Below are 16,234 nucleotides of genomic sequence, written 5' to 3' on the forward strand. Positions count from 1 at the left end.
GATAAATGCCTAACCTTATTCCACAGCAAAAAGTAATTACTGAACCATTGTTTCTATAGTGTTAATATTTTTTCATGGTTCTTTAGAAATATAAGCTATTTAGCTCTTGGTTTGACATCTGTACTGCATTATATTTTATACAATGCATCTTGACTAAAGTATAGAGCTATCAAATAACAGTGAGATCATTTTACTTTTAAAAGAAATCATCAAGAGAAATAAAGTATAGAAAAGGGAACAGTTTAAATTCAGTAGTTATTTTTTAATATATTTAAATGATCTAATTAACAATAGGCTAAACAGCAGAATTTTATGGCCTTATTCTTTTAAGATTGCATGCCCCATTTACAGTGTGTATAATATCCATACTTAGTCACATATTTTTTTCAATTTTTTAAAGCAATCCATTAGTTCTTTTCCTTTTTAGGTCTGATTGGCTCCCAATCCTTAGACTTCTCCATCCATAGCAATGAGTACACTACCTGAAAAGAGGGATCAGCTTCAGGAAGGGATGGCCACATTGGTAATATTAGAGATATTCAAACTCAAGTTAGGGGAAAACAAATTTATCTAAATTCCTCAAATGGAAATAACATTCAAGAAGTCTGCCTCAGGACAGCCCTGTTATAGGTACTTACAATTTGCAGGGTATCTGGCTGTAGAATTATCCTTATAGTCATGAATAATTAATAATCATCAGAGCCATCCCACAAATTTGGCACACACAAATGCCACAAAGGTGTTAGTCCCAAATGCCTTAATTAGGGAAGATGAGCAATTAAGTGGATAAAATACCAATAACAATTAAAAGAGGAACCTGGCTGTTAGGGGATGAAGTCAAATTAGTCCATCTTGGTTTGTGGAAAATCAAAGAAAACTATTAATATCAAAGGAATATAGAAATTCTCACAGTCCATCTAGTCTGCTATCCTATTTCCAAGATTGGCCAGTACAACATGCTTTTAAGGAGAAAGGTTCAAGAAACCACTTAATGAACAATTATTATGCAACTTTCCTATGGAAGAAGTTTCTTCCTAAACCCAGGCGGCTGGCTGGTTTATGTCTTAATACACGAAGTTTTATATTCTATAGAATGTTTTGTCCTGTCTAATGTAACTATGGGAGTTGGAATTATAAATGTTTACTTCTGTTTTGAATCCTGGTAAGCTGCAATAATATCTCATGGCAATGAGTACCACTGGTTAAGTACAGGCTATGAAAAATAAGTATTTCTTTTTATTATTTTCAAATGTCTTGCTTGTTAATTTCATTGGAGTCTCTTTGTTCTAATGTCATGAGAAAGGGTAAATAGGGCTTCCAAATATATATTCTATACATCATATATTATTTTATATCTGTGTATTGTGTCCTATTACTCATATTCCCTTTAAACTACATAGTGCAAAATTTTTAAATCTCTCCTCATATGGAATTTTGTCTATGTCTTTAGACATATCTAGACATATCCCACATCTGTCAATACTCTGCACCATGTGTCATCTGGCTTCTCTTGGGTATGGGTGGGTTGTGAGATGTTCTTTCTAAAAACAAAACAACAAAGTTAAGTATTGCATATTTCTGGTTAGTTGTCATGCTAATAAAACATTTTGCTTTTACTATATGCAAACCATATCATTGACATCTGTCCTAAAGGTGCAGTGTCTTTTTGTTGAACTTCTGAGCATATCAAATATTTCAAATTATCGCCAGTTAATCTCACATAAGCAGCAACTCCTTTTAATATGTTTCTTATACAGCTTACAAAGAAATAATGCAATGTTCTCAGGGGCAAATTTCCATCTCGACTTTAACCAGGCCTCCATTTTTGTGCTCACAACTTTGCACGAGCAGCACAGTCTACTTGGACATCAAATACCTGGAGTGCAGCAATGATAATTTGTTCCCGTCTTAATGCCTGCATGTGTGATACCATCACTGGAAGGATATGAATTTAAACTGTGAGAGGGAGATCACAACATGCACCCAGTGCTAGTCTATTTTCCCACGAGAGTTCTGGCATTTCTTTTCCTTAATTGTTTTTGTTAGTTGCCACTTCCTCTCTAATGTATTACCCTGTCCATACATTCTTGCATGTTTTCACAGTAAGGATCCATTTTTTGTAAGTAATTTTGCCCAAATGAATAGGCCCATCAAGTTCAAAGGGATTATTTACATAGGTATTCACCTGCCTACATGTTTTTAGAATTGGGGCTCTTATACATTGCATTGTCTTACAACACATAGCACAACTGTGAAAATGCTATATACCATAGAAGTAAATATTCTTTTATGAATCAACTTCTTCTTAACTTGAAATAAAAGAGTCTGAAAAGACATTTAAATGTTTGCAGGGTCAAAGGCCATGTATATCTATATTATTAATTAAGAAAAGGCATCATTATGGTGAAGAATAAATAAAAAATGAAAACCTAATGAATTAAAACTTAGTCTTTCTCTTCATAATAATGTATTTTTTTCAGATGCAACATAAGCTTTTACCATAAGTTCTGCTACAAATCCAAAGGGAATTAAAACTGAACCCTAATTTCAACAGTACGATGCTAGTGATCTTGTCAGCCCCCAGTGTTAAATACTCTTTAAGATCCTTCTGACCCTTTCTCTTTTATCTGCTTTAGCATTAGAATTAAGTCCTACTAACTAGCAGAACATTTTTTGGCAATTGAAGGACCCATATGCTAAATTCTGGAATATATTTCCTAACGGTAATAGTTAGTTCCTTGCTATTTTTCTTATCTGGCCCCTAGCTTGGCCTTTTGGTTGCCTTTAGTGCTAACTTTGCTGGTGGCAGTGGAACTGCCCCTAAGGCTGCTGTAGGTCAGACTGCTGATGGTCTGTCTTTTCTTCCTAGATGCCATTGATGAAGAACAATTCCAACCTTGGAGAAGGTTGTGATTAAAAAGCCAGATACTGAACTTTCTGAATTTTCCCAGTATGTCTCTGGAACCCCCCAGAACCATGTGTTAAAATAAATCCCACAGCATTCATTAAATAAGTGAGGAAATTCTTTTAGGAATATTTTTTTCTTTTCTTGCACCAAAGAATATAAATATCTTCAAATGGTTCTTTAGAAATAGATTATGCAATACTGTTTTAATACCATTTATGCACTGTATAACTTTTTCTCCTTGAACACATTATTGTTATTGACAGCAATTCTAAAAGGCCTTTTTAAAAAAGAAATTAAATAGTGAATCAATAAAGATTAGCTACTTGTTGTTGATTATTACTTTATCATTCCCATAATTACAATAATGATTGCTGATGGAAATTCTATTTATGTGAATCATTTTATACTTGTTATTTATTATTATTAATGTTACCATTATTATCTTCTTACCCTTCAGTTCACAAGATGTATCTTCTCAGTGAATTTTAATTTCAATATCTTGCTATTATACTGTACATAATCCTATCAAAGACTGTCCTTCATGCAACATTTTCAGTGATATATTATCACAGAGACCATTAATGAATGAGCTTCATATCTTACTAATACTGTTTTAGTAACTATTTTTATGAATTTTCTAAGCTGTAATTCTTCATACAGTACCTATGTCTGTCATCTATTAAAGTTGTGTTTTTGATTTTAACACAAGTATTTCAAAGGAAGGCATTAACTTTATCTTTAAAAATACATTGTAGTTCATAGATTCTGAATGATAATAATGGCCATGCTTTGTTCTTTTAGACTTTGTGCACACTAATTTTCACAATTTTCCCTAGTTGTTGTGACCAATTTCCTGTTAACATCAAAATTAAATTTCTGCAAAGTGTGTTCTTTCCACAATGCAAGATGGTGAAAACAAACAAACCAATTATACTTTGTCCTGTGACTAAGATGCGGACATTGTAGTGAAGTAGAGAAAAATTATTAACAGTTTCCAAGCTTTTAACTATACGTTAAAAGTAAATAAAATAACTTTACTCTACATATTGCAACTTTCTAGCAGTAATTTTTCAGCTAAATGCCAGATTTATTTAAAAAGGATTACTCTTACAACTAGGAATCCATTTGTTCATCTTGGTATATATACTTTCTTTAACCTTATGATTTGCTGTTAAAATTATCGGAACACATGCCATCACATATGTTGTATATAATATTCAGCTCCTCTTCAAATATTTTTCTGTATGAAGTGATGAGTGCACAGTGTTGTGAAAGTTGAAGAATGACATCGTTTTAGAAACCGTCTTTGTTGACGGCAAATCATCATTATTGGCATTCGGAACATAGATTTGACTAAGCTTAGATCATTGCTTAATCTTTTTTACTTACTTTACAGCATTCTGACAGTCGAGAGTTAGAGCCCAATATTAAAATATCCTTAAAACCTCAATACCTATAGAAAATGTAAATAAGCCTTATGGTCTTTCTGAGGAATATTAAATATACATGCAGTACTCTGTAGCATAGATTAATAGCTGGGAATGACACATTGTTATGATAACATAAACCTATGATATATTTAGCATATAGTTGTGGCATCCTGCACAAACAAAACATATCCCTATGACCTCATTAATTTTTTTATTGAATCTATTTAGTTTCCTTGGATAATTCTTTTTTTGTGAAACAAACTACTTGTATAAAATTTGAAATATCTGACCAATTAGTAAGTTGCTTATACAACATACTTTATATAAACGTATTCACATTAATTTGCATCACAGTGGAGAAGCCCAGAAAATCTAGAACAATTAGGTGTCATAAAATAAATCACATATATTTTATTTGCTAACTGTTTCCACACTCTTCTGAAAAAAAGATTAATAAATATGAATGTCAACAATTCTTTGCCTGTAGTAAAAATGTGCCATAGTGATATGAAATTCAATTGTTTAACATTTGATCTTTTTCCAGAGGACACTCCTTCAGCATCACAGGCTTAAATATTTCTATTGATTTTTGTGCCTGGATTTATTGTGAACATATAACCATCAGAGTAGAGCAGCACTTCTGATTTCTTAGGCAAAGCGACATGATTTAAGAATTCTAAAGGATTTTACTTAATTTAATACATGAAAGAGGATTTATATAACTGGGCCCTGATTCATTAAGGTACTTAAAGTACATGCCTAAAGTTAATCATGTGAATAACGTTGTTGACTTCAACAGAACTATGCATGTGTTTAGAGTAAGGCACATGCTTAAGTACTTCCTGAACTGGGTCTTTAATTTGATTTGCATTATTTTTAAAATTATTTAAAAGCATTCCATTTATTTAAATTTTGTTTATTTTTATTATTTAGAATATTTGGCATTTCTAAACCAATGGACTTTTTTTTTTTTTTGCCTTCTGAATATATTGGACCATAGGCCTCTGCATTAAATCCATTGATTAAACTGGAGTTGCACGTCAGATGAATTTTGACCATTGTGTTATTAAAAAGGCCATGATTCAGCAAAGTGTTTAAGCATATGCTTAACTTTAAGCATATGAAAGCATATGAAAGTTAGGCCCATTGAAGTCAGTCACTTAAAGATAAGCATGTGCTTAAGTGCTTTGCTGGATCAGGATCAAAGAAACCAGTTCAGCAAAGCACTGAACAGCACTTAACTCCTATTGAAGTTAATGGGGTTTATGCACATGATTAAGTTACGCAAGTGCTTAAATGCTTTATTGAATAGGGATGTACTGCTGAATTGTACAAGCTGAAACTTTGAAAGGGGACTAAGGCATCCATCTCCTATTGATCTTCAATGAAAGTGGGGCATCTAAATCCTCTGAGCCCTTTGAAAATTCCACTCTAACTTTTCTAGCACGTGCCTGAGTAATTATTAGGGTTCAGTGTTTTGTTGGTGTAGTACTGAAATGCACTGCCTAAAAGGACCATTGGAAAGTATTCATCCTCAGTTCTCTGGAGCACAGAAGGGTCTACCTTATGATGCATCTATGTAGCTGAAAAGATCTGTTGACCATTTTGTGGGGACTGTGGGACCTGTTGAGAATCTTGTGTCTTACTGAGTGAATGAAGGAAGCAATACCTGTACCCTGGAGAGAACAGGATCTACACGTGGACTACAGTTATGCTTGACCACTGCACAGGTGTGTGTGTGTGCATGTGAAAGAGAGGGAGGGGGAGTGTCCGTTTCACACACACCCTCTTCCACACAGGAGACCTGCTGGACCTGACTGAAAATTTCAGGACTGTGCTCTGTTTGTGGTTTGGGCTGTGGGTGACATCTGCAGATACACATGGGTAGTATTCTGCCAGTAACTATCGCTGTATCTAGAGTCTGATTTTAGCATTTTTTAATTTATTCAAGATACTTTTGACTGGCTTCAAAATCCTTTTGTAACTCACAGTAAACACATCATCATCTGGTCTGTGAATATACAGTAGTAGCATTATCTGAAACACATTTCTGTTGAGGTCCCAGTGAATAATCTGAACAATTATCTGGGGCAATATTTACCAAATATGTCATTTTTCACAAATATTTAGAGTTGCTTCTTTTCTCTTGAAATCTTAGAGTGCTGGTCTCAGTAGCTTCCCTTAATTTGCTTAGATAATACTGGAGCAAAATTATATCTGTCAGAGATGAAAATACCATAATTATATCTTCTTATAATTTATTCATTTGTGTATGGATCTTTTAAACCCTTCCAAGGAATGTTGCACATATCCATAACATTCCCGAATGGAAAGTTTAGCAGGTTCTCTGATGTAGCTGACAGATGTGGCTAAACACATGCTATTAGATAACCATTTAGTGAATATAGAGGTGATATTTGCACTCCTGCCTTCCATTGGTGGCGGTTCTTCTGGTCTGGGAGCAGATCTAAGTAGCACCACAACCCTGATAGCGTGGGCTCTTTACCACATTAGGTCCTGTACGCAGGATGGCTGAAGTTAGTCTTCTTCTTGATAGTACCACATGACCTTCTTAGTTTGCATGTGTTGCAAATCAGCAGGGGCACACCTAGTACACAGAGATTTAGCATCTGGCACATAGATGTTTTGTTTTATATTTGTTAATAAGCCTATAGTAGTCAAACGCTTGGGATGAAATCCTGCCCCCCCCCCCCGAAGTCATTGGCAACACACTCATTGGCTTAAATGGGGCCAAGATTTCATGCTAGGGGTGGTTTTTCTGGGGTGTTACAGAGAAAATTGTCCATATCCATTGACAACGCATAACAGAAATCTGCCTTTCTAACAGGCTCATTGCTTGAGCAAGAGCCATTCCTACTCTTGTTTCACCCCATAGAGAACCCTTAGAAAGAAGTGGTACTGGAGGTGGGATTTGAAGAAGAGAGGTTCTGTCGTTCATCCTCCTTCCAGTGAAGACTTGTTCTCTGCTGTGTGGGGCTTCCCACAGCAGCGTAACAACACCTAGGCCAACAAGGCCTAGGCCTAGGGCGGCAAATTTGCAGGGGTGGCAAATTTATAATAGCAGCCAGAGGCTGCTTCCCCCAGTGCCGGTTTGCACCCTCTGCCCCAGGCCCCGACCCCACTCCACCCCTTCCCCGCCCCCCATTCTCCACCCCCTTCCTGCCCCTATGGTCCCCTTCCCCAAATTCCCACCCCAGCTCTGCCTCCTCTCCTTAGCACCCTGCGTTTTCCCATCCCCTTCGCGAAACTGTTTCACGCACAAGCACTGGCAGGGAGCGGTGATAAGCAGGACCCGGTGGTGCGCTCAGGAGTGGAAGTGGAGGCGGAGTGGAGGTAAGCTGGCGGGGGGGGGGGCGGCAAAATCATTAATCTCCGGTTAAGAGAACAACAGGAACATCCCCAAAGTTACTCCTAGCTGATAAAAGAGGTCAGAGAGGAGTAAGCAAGGCAGGCTTCCAGTGAGTTTTGGGAAGCCCAGCCCTCTGAGCCAGCCAGCACATGAACAGCCAGTGTACTGATGGTGAGCACCAGAGAGGAACTTGCCCCAAAAATGCAGGTTCTAACAGAACAGATAGCTGAGCTGCAAAGTACCATTGATCAAGCGAAGACTTCCAGGAATAAGAAGCCTCTGGCTGTGGCAATGGAGAGGTCAGCATTTAGAGCCACCATCCCACCCAGGCAAAGGGGGAAAGGACAGTTCTTCTGCTTCCAATGTAGTCAGGATGGACACAGTGCTCCCAAGTGCCGTAATGAAGAAAATCCCTTCTTAGTGTATGGAAAGCTGAGGATCAGTTGGGAGGGGTTGAGGAACTGCCAAAGAGTCTGGGAAAGGGGGCCACCCAGGCCCACAGGACTTGAAGACTCCCTTAGAAGAGACTGTCCAGCTGCGATCCCTTCAGGACTGATAGGGCCTCAAGCAGAGGTGACTGTGAGGTCAAAAGGGCAGAATGTAAAGCAGTGCTTGACACTGGATCTCAAGTGACGATTATATTTCAATCATTCTACCAATGGATGCTTGGGCACCGCCTATACAGCCACTGACAGGCCTTGGGCTGTGTGGCCTCAGCATGGATGAACACCCCGACCAAAGGTATGTCATAGTGCACCTGGAATTCCCAGAGGAAGTGGCTGGGGTTAGAGAAGAGGTAGACACCGCTGCCTTAATATGCCCCGACTCTAAGAAATTCTTGGCTGGGGGGAGGATGTAATCAGGGTCTGAATGAATGCTTCCCTGACTAGCTGGGAGAGGGAATGACTTGGGTGTGTTTATGTAAATACAGTTTGCTCCTGGTCTGTTTACATATTCAGCAGATACAGTGGTGTCAAAGTGATCAACTTTGGCTGATGTTGGGTACTGAATGCAGGGGTAGTGAAATATGGTTACCAATGTTGTAATTATTGTAGGAATACAGGAAAGCAGGACTGTGCTTAACCTGTCCCAGACGAGGGGGCCACCCTCACTTGAAAGAACCTCGTTAAACCATGGGCTCGAATGTCAGAGCCCTGTGAAAGTAAGAAGGGTGGGGACAAGTATCCCTAGCCAGGAGGCTGCACAACCTCATCAAGGGTATTCCCTAGACTGGTTTAACCTGTTCTTCCCCACTGTTTGAAAAGGCTTCATTAGGAGTCTCTTTGTTATATTAAATGCCCAATCAGAACTGAAATCAGTTGTGATAGAACAGTGTTTTTGCCCAGCCTGCCAAGAGCTGAAAATTACTGAGAGACTGATGTGCAGAGGTCACAGCAGAGAGGGAGGTGGCAGCAGAAGGCAATTGACAGTCAGCTGGTGAACTAGTAGCTGGTGTGGTGGAGAGGCGCAATGAGCAGCCAGCAAGGCGGCTGGTGGAGAGGCACGGCAAGAGCGATGAGCAGATAGCCAGCTGGGCGGTGGCAGAGAGGAGCAGCCAGCTGGGCGGTGGCAGAGAGGAGCAGCCAGCTGGGCGGTGGCAGAGAGGAGCAGCCAGCTGGGCGGTGGCAGAGAGGAGCAGCCAGCAGGGCAGCTGGTGGAGAGGCACGGTAGAAGCAGCAAGCAGGCGGCCAGCAGGAGTGACCAGCAGGGCAGCTGGCAGAGAGGGGCGGCGAGCGAGTGCCTGTGCAGCAAAGCGAGTAAGGTACCTCTTTACCCCACCTAGGGGGGAGCTGAACTCTGCAGATGCACCTCTGAACTATGGGTCTGCACTGACCAAGGACAGCAACTGTGAGTGGGGTCCAGGGAAGGGTCAGACATATGAAAGGGACTTTTGGGTTGCTGGACTTAAGAACCTGAGGGGAAAAGGACACTGCCCAACCTACTTGGGGGTGGGTCTTTTACTTATGATTTATGCTTATGATCCCTGTTTGCAGTGTTTTCCCAAATTAACACCCAGTTACTTTCATCCTTTTATTAAAAGTTTCTTTTCTACACTCAGACTCTGTGCTTGAGAGTGGGGAAGTATTGCGTCTCAGAGGTGGTGTGTAAATTTCTCAGATTACTGGGTGGGGGCTTGAGCCGGTTCTGTGTTGGAATGGAAAGGAACCCCCAGATATTGAACCCAGCCCAGATTGCTGCTGGCTCCACCTGGCAGAAGGGTTACACAGGAATCAAAAACTCCCCAACATGCACAGAGGGATTATGGTATTTTGCTTTGTTGTGTGCTGCATGAGCACACAGAGCCAAATTTTCAGTTAGGGCCTAATCCTGATTCCATTGAAATAAAAAATCAAGCCCCATGACCTGTACAATCAAAAGCCTTCTGTGTATCTCAGACAACACACTGCTCTGTCTCAGTCCTGTTCAATCTGTTTTGTAAAACTCTTCTCTGCAAATGTTGAGCTTGGTTCTGTGTGAATTCCAAATGTGCTTGTAAGTTTCAATGATGTTTTACTGCTTAAGTAGTTTCCCCCCTGATATTAATGTCTTTTCAACATAAAAATGTACAGATTAAAGAGGCACTTGATGAAATACAATAGGCTAAATTCTCTGATGGCTTTAATACCATATTCTTTCCTTAGCACAAATATTTTATGTTCTTTCTTATGTCAGAGGTTTTTGATATGTCCATAAAATGACTTGTTCTCTGAGTTGCAAACTCATATTTGTTTTGGGTTAACTCTTCTTGTATATCCCCAAGGAGCATAATTGAAGCCACCAAAGCTGATTCAGTGAATTTGACAGTTTATAAGTAGAGAATACTTAGATTTGGGGGCATGTATAGCCTTTCATGTACAAAGTTCTCATTTTAACTTACCTTGGACTACTGGCTTTACTGATTTACAGTTAATTAGGATTCTGATTTGGGTTGAAAATTCCAATACCTATATGGTTTTACACATTCATTTCAGTACATGCTGCCTGAAGAAAATAATTGTAACTACAATCAATAAATGTATGCTCCATGTATATCACATGGAGCAACCTCAGATGTCCCACCCACCATCTTCCTGTAAGAAAATCCTCCTTTACTTCCAGTTCATGGAAATATCTTCTGACATCACTTTGTGGTAGCTGGAAGATTTCCTTGCCTATAATTTAACAAAATCCCAATACCATTTCCTTACTTTTAACGAAGTCTCCAAATCCCTTATGTATCTCGTATTTGCTCTGCCTGTATTTCATGTTAAAATTGAATTCTTTGGATAAGAGAGTTCTAATCTCTACATGTGTGTGACTTCTCTTAGCAGCAATGAACATTATACAAGTATATGAAAGCAACGGTAAGGTGTACTCCAAAATAAATATATGAAAAGAAAAAGGAAAAAAAAAAACAATAGCAATCAGGAATTTAGCTTCTGGATTGTTGAGAGTTCCTCCTGGCATTTTTGAAGTTTATAACAATGTGATTCAATTGGTAAAAGGGCTTTTACATGCTATTCAACTTTTTATTTAAAAAATGTATATATCATCAAGTATATCATCAAGTATTTCTAATAGCTTTACTTTGCCTTTTATCACCATACATTTTTTGTATAATCCACTAAAAAGGATTAACATAACATCTTCCCCTCTTAGTTTTTTCCTTTTTCATTTGGTAAACATTGGTTACTTGTTTGGTTCTTTGTTGGTGTAAAAGGGTGAAAATCCATTGATGATAATAGAGCCACTCATTAGCCAGAAGAGAATTAAATTTAAAACAGCATAAATTTCATTTTACATTCGCCTTATGATGACCAAACATCTTGGATAATGTCAGTATAATTCTGCTAATCATGTGGGCTACATGTTGCTGCACAGAAACAGGCAGCAGAAAATATTGTTTTTTTTGTGGAGGGTTCACTAAATTACGGAAATGGTGCCATTTTAAAAAAATCTACATATTTAGGGCCTTGCATCCTCTGTACCTCTGTAGTTACTTCCAGTTGGGCAAGTGAGTATAAAATACAGCCATTCTGATTTGGGAGCATTTACACCTACTTTGTTCAGGTATTGCACACGACATAAGGTGCATAGTACAGAATCTGGCTCAGGATGCAAGATGGTAGTGAACCAGCCCTTTAGTCTATAGTGGAAATTCTGTCAATTTATTATGGCTTAGGTCAGCCCACAATGATTATCTATTATTGGGATATTATGGTAGTGCCCAAAAGCTCGAACCAAGATTAGGAGCGCATTGTGCTGTGACCTGCACAAACGTATAGTAAGACATAGTCCCTGCTTCCAAAAGGTCACAATTTAAGGCCCAGATTCTGTGTTTAATTTTAAACATATGAGTAGCCCGTTGATTTCAATGGGACTATTCAGATGAGTCAAATTAATTATTTGCATGAGGTTTTGTAGGATTATGGCCTAAATGCACAAAACAGACAAAAGATGTGAGGGGAGACAGAGGCATAGTGAGGTGAAGTGACTTATCCAAGTTCACAGGCCAGGTCAGTGGCAGGCCAGGAATAAAACCTAGTCCAGTGCCCTGTCCACTGAACCATATGATAGCTTTACTTCTGGGCTCCTATTTGGGACTTAGAATGTTCAATAGTGTCTCTTTTTAAAACTCGAAAATTGTCACACTACTGTATTTCATTTTCTTAGCATTTATAGTGTAGTGCAGGGGTTCTCAAACTGGGGGTCGGGACCTCTCAGGGGGTCGTGAGGTTATTACATGAGGGGTCATGAGCTGTCAGCCTCCACCCCAAACCCTGCTTTGCCTCCAGCATTTATAATGGTGTTAAATATATAAAAACGTGTTTTTAATGTATAAGGGGGGTTGCACGCAGAGGCTTGCTGTGTAAAAGGGGTCACCAGTACAAAAGCCTGAGGATCCCTGAGACTTGATCAGACATAAAGGACAACATTAAAACTTGGTGTGATCAGGTGTAACTATGGAACACAAGCGAAATACAGCTGTTTTTGCCTGGTCTAGGAAGATCTGCGGATCCTAAACCCAGGCTGATGGTCTGCTGCCGCAGCCACAACACTTCCCAACAGCTCTACTAGTGGCAAGAGAATTGGGAGTTGTAGGGCCTTATGTTCCAGTAAGGGTACTGCCCAGAGGGACCTGATTGGAGGAGCTCCTGAGCTCCTGATTGGACCAGGTATGTTATATAAGCCAGAAAGAGATGCAGGCAGTTGTCTGGGATATAAGGTGTATCTTGGCTTCCTACGGCTACAGACCCTGCTGTTTGACTCCCAGCCTTGTTCCTGTTCCCTGTCCCTGTTCTCTAACTCCAGTTCTGACCCTTGGCTTTAGCATTTGGCCTCTGACTCTGTTCCTGATCTTCAGCTGTGATTCCTGACTGTGACATGGTTTGACCCTTGGCTCTAGCATATGACCTCTAACTCCAGTTCTGACCCTAACTTCCTTTCCCTGACTCCTGCTCTGACCTCTAGGTCAGACTACTTTCCAGTCCCTGACAAGGTATGAATGCGAAGAAAAGTAGAGACAAAATTTGTAGAGACAAATCTGAAAGATACCTAAACACAGAGAAACAAAATATAGCAATGAAATTGACCTTCCTTTTGAAGTAAATTTAATTTAAATGAAAAATAATTTTTGAAATAATCTATCCTTTATTTTAAACGTAGAGAAAAGTTACAACATAACCCAAAGCAGTAATGGATAAAGCAAGGGCTTCAATTTATAAAGGAGGAATGTATCTACTGTTTAAAGAAGTATGCAAGACAGGACACTTGGATTCTATCAGTGCTTTTGCCACTGACTCACTGTGTGATTCACCTTGTGTGGTAAATGTGGTAAAACATTGTTTTACATGTTGGGTAAATTGAGGCATATGGACATTAATGGCAACATTTGGAAAACTGGTTTCCAGCTTTGGGTGGCTCAGTTTTTGAGTATTGAACTTGAACCACCTGTTTGCATTCAAAGTTATTGCATGGCTACTGCTACTTTGAAGTCAGTTTGACCGTAAACGCCTAAATGCTTCCATTTACTCAATGGGGAAAATAACAGACACCTCACAAGGGGTATTGTGAGACTATGTTACTTAGGGCCAGATTCTGATACTCGATGTAAATAAGTGTATCACCTTATTACACAAATGGTTACCCTGAAGTAAAATAGTTTTTTTTAAAAATATTGACATCTATCTAAATGACTGTGTGCGCTATGTGCTTACAGGCAGTTCATCATATGACGACTTACTAAAATGGACTAATACATTATCTCTGAGGAGTGGCTTAATACAATGCATATCGCACTTGACCTAGTGGCTTTCACCACGCCATGATCTACCTTGGAAGAGTTATAGGTTATTTCTCAGTAATTAAAGTAAATCGTATCATGCGACTGTCCACTGTTGTCTCTCAGTTCATGTCTGTTATATAGGTAGCACACTGAGAGACAGTGGCATTTATGTTTTTTATGTAGTGCAAATGTTTAAATAACAGACCTCTGAAGAACTGAATTTTCCTACAAAATATATTTTAGCCAAACTATCTCAGATTCATTTTTAGTTACCTTACATATACACAACATAACCTGGAGTTTCCTAGCATACAGGTCTTAACAAGGCACTGGTGAGACCTCACCTAGAATACTGTGTGCAGTTCTGGTCTCCCATGTTTAAAAAGGATGAATTCAAACTGGAGCAGGTACAGAGAAGGGCTACTAGGATGATCCGAGGAATGGAAAACTTGTCTTATGAAAGGAGACTTAAGGAGCTTGGCTTGTTTAGCCTAACTAAAAGAAGGTTGAGGGGAGATATGATTGCTCTCTATAAACATATCAGAGGGATAAATACAGGAGAGGGAGAGGAATTATTTATGTGGACACAAGAACAATGTGGACACAAGAACAAATGGGTATAAACTGGCCACCAGGAAGTTTAGACTTGAAATCAGACGAAGGTTTTTAACCATCAGAAGAGTGAAGTTTTGGAATAGCCTTCCAAGGGAAGCAGTGGGGGCAAAAGATCTATCTGGTTTTAAGATTCTACTTGATAAGTTTATGGAGGAGATGGTATGATGGGATAATGTGATTTTGGTAAGTAATTGATCTTTAAATATTCAGGGTAAATAGGCCTAATCCCCTGAGATGGGATATTAGATGGATGGGATCTGAGTTACCCAGGAAAGAATTTTCTGTAGTATTTGGCTGGTGAATCTTGCCCATATGCTTAGGGTTTAGCTGATTGCCATATTTGGGGTCGGGAAGGAATTTTCCTCCAGGGCAGATTGGAGAGGCCCTGGAGGTTTTTCGCCTTCCTCTGTAGCATGGGGCATGGTTGACTTGAGGGAGGCTTCTCTGCTCCTTGAAGTCTTTAAACCATGATTTAAGGACTTCAATAGCTCAGACATAGGTGAGGTTTTTCATAGGAGTGGGTGGGTGAGATTCTGTGGCCTGCGCTGTGCAGGAGGTCGGACTAGATGATCAGAATGGTCCCTTCTGACCTTAGTATCTATGAATCTATGAATTCTGTAATCCTTACTCATTAAAATTCCACTGATTGCTATGGGACCAAATTCTATTCTTAGTTACACCATTTGCAACCCATTACATTCAGTGAGGTTGCCCAGCTCTAACCCAAAATTGGACCAGTATTCATGGACATTTATGATCACTTATAAAAGGAGGCCTGAGGTCTACATGCACAAATAACTGCATACTCATTGCAGTTACACAACAAATTAGGTGACTGCATGAGAAATGGCTAGATAGCCATGTATACATACAATTACCTGATTTTCACTTTCAACCCTGGTAACTGAATGTACATATATAGGTAGGTACACAGTAGGCTGCATAAATGTACACCTGCCCTTGGCTACCTCCTTTAAAATGTGATCATTAATTTTAAATTGCATGTAATTGCAATGAGTCAAATTACACCCTGTGGAACTTCAGTGACATAGCATAGAAATGCAAGTCAGTACATGAGTTTGGCCCAGTGACATTGATCATGGTGGTTAAATTCTCTGTGTCAGGATGGCTTTATGAAAATGCACTATGTGGTCTTTGAGCTCTTTGGTTTTTGTCTGAAAAGATTTCAGGCTCTCCCTACTGGCAGAACTTAAAAGGTCAACAGCACTGCTAATATTGTCTTACACATCAAGCAAGTGCTTATAATCCCTTTTGGTACCATGAATACCAGCAGTTTGACTAACTGTAGTCTTTCTTTTACTGAGTTATGAACATTTTGACTATCAGTTGCTGCAAATGCAGTATAGCTCCTTCTTACATTTAAAAACCAAAACTTTTTGTGAAATTTAATGCAAGTGAAAATATTCTGATTATATCATATTATTTATTTACCTTACAGATAATGGTAAGAATGAATATTTCTGTCTCCTTCAGAAACATGCAGGTTTTACAGGAACCCACTGTGCTGCAGGGGCTTTGCAAAGTCCACTACCAATCCATTTTATAGTATGGATCCACAATGATTAAGAGTCACAGGATTAGTGGGTTTTTAACCTGTCATCGCTCTGGATTAAATGAGTGGGCTA

At 39.1% G+C, this 16,234-nt stretch overlaps 1 long non-coding RNA gene across 1 annotated transcript in view; it reads right to left on the bottom strand.

Moving 5' to 3' along the window:
- Positions 1 to 394: 394 nt before the first annotated feature.
- Positions 395 to 16,234, bottom strand: part of LOC122456363 — a 60,064-nt gene continuing 44,224 nt past the window's right edge. The window contains exon 3 of the long non-coding RNA XR_006275254.1: positions 395 to 482. This is a non-coding gene — a long non-coding RNA (uncharacterized LOC122456363). The remainder of the gene's footprint in view (positions 483 to 16,234) is intronic.

The sequence above is a fragment of the Dermochelys coriacea genome, chromosome 1, assembly GCF_009764565.3.
Source record: "Dermochelys coriacea isolate rDerCor1 chromosome 1, rDerCor1.pri.v4, whole genome shotgun sequence".
Taxonomy (NCBI): domain Eukaryota; kingdom Metazoa; phylum Chordata; order Testudines; family Dermochelyidae; genus Dermochelys; species Dermochelys coriacea.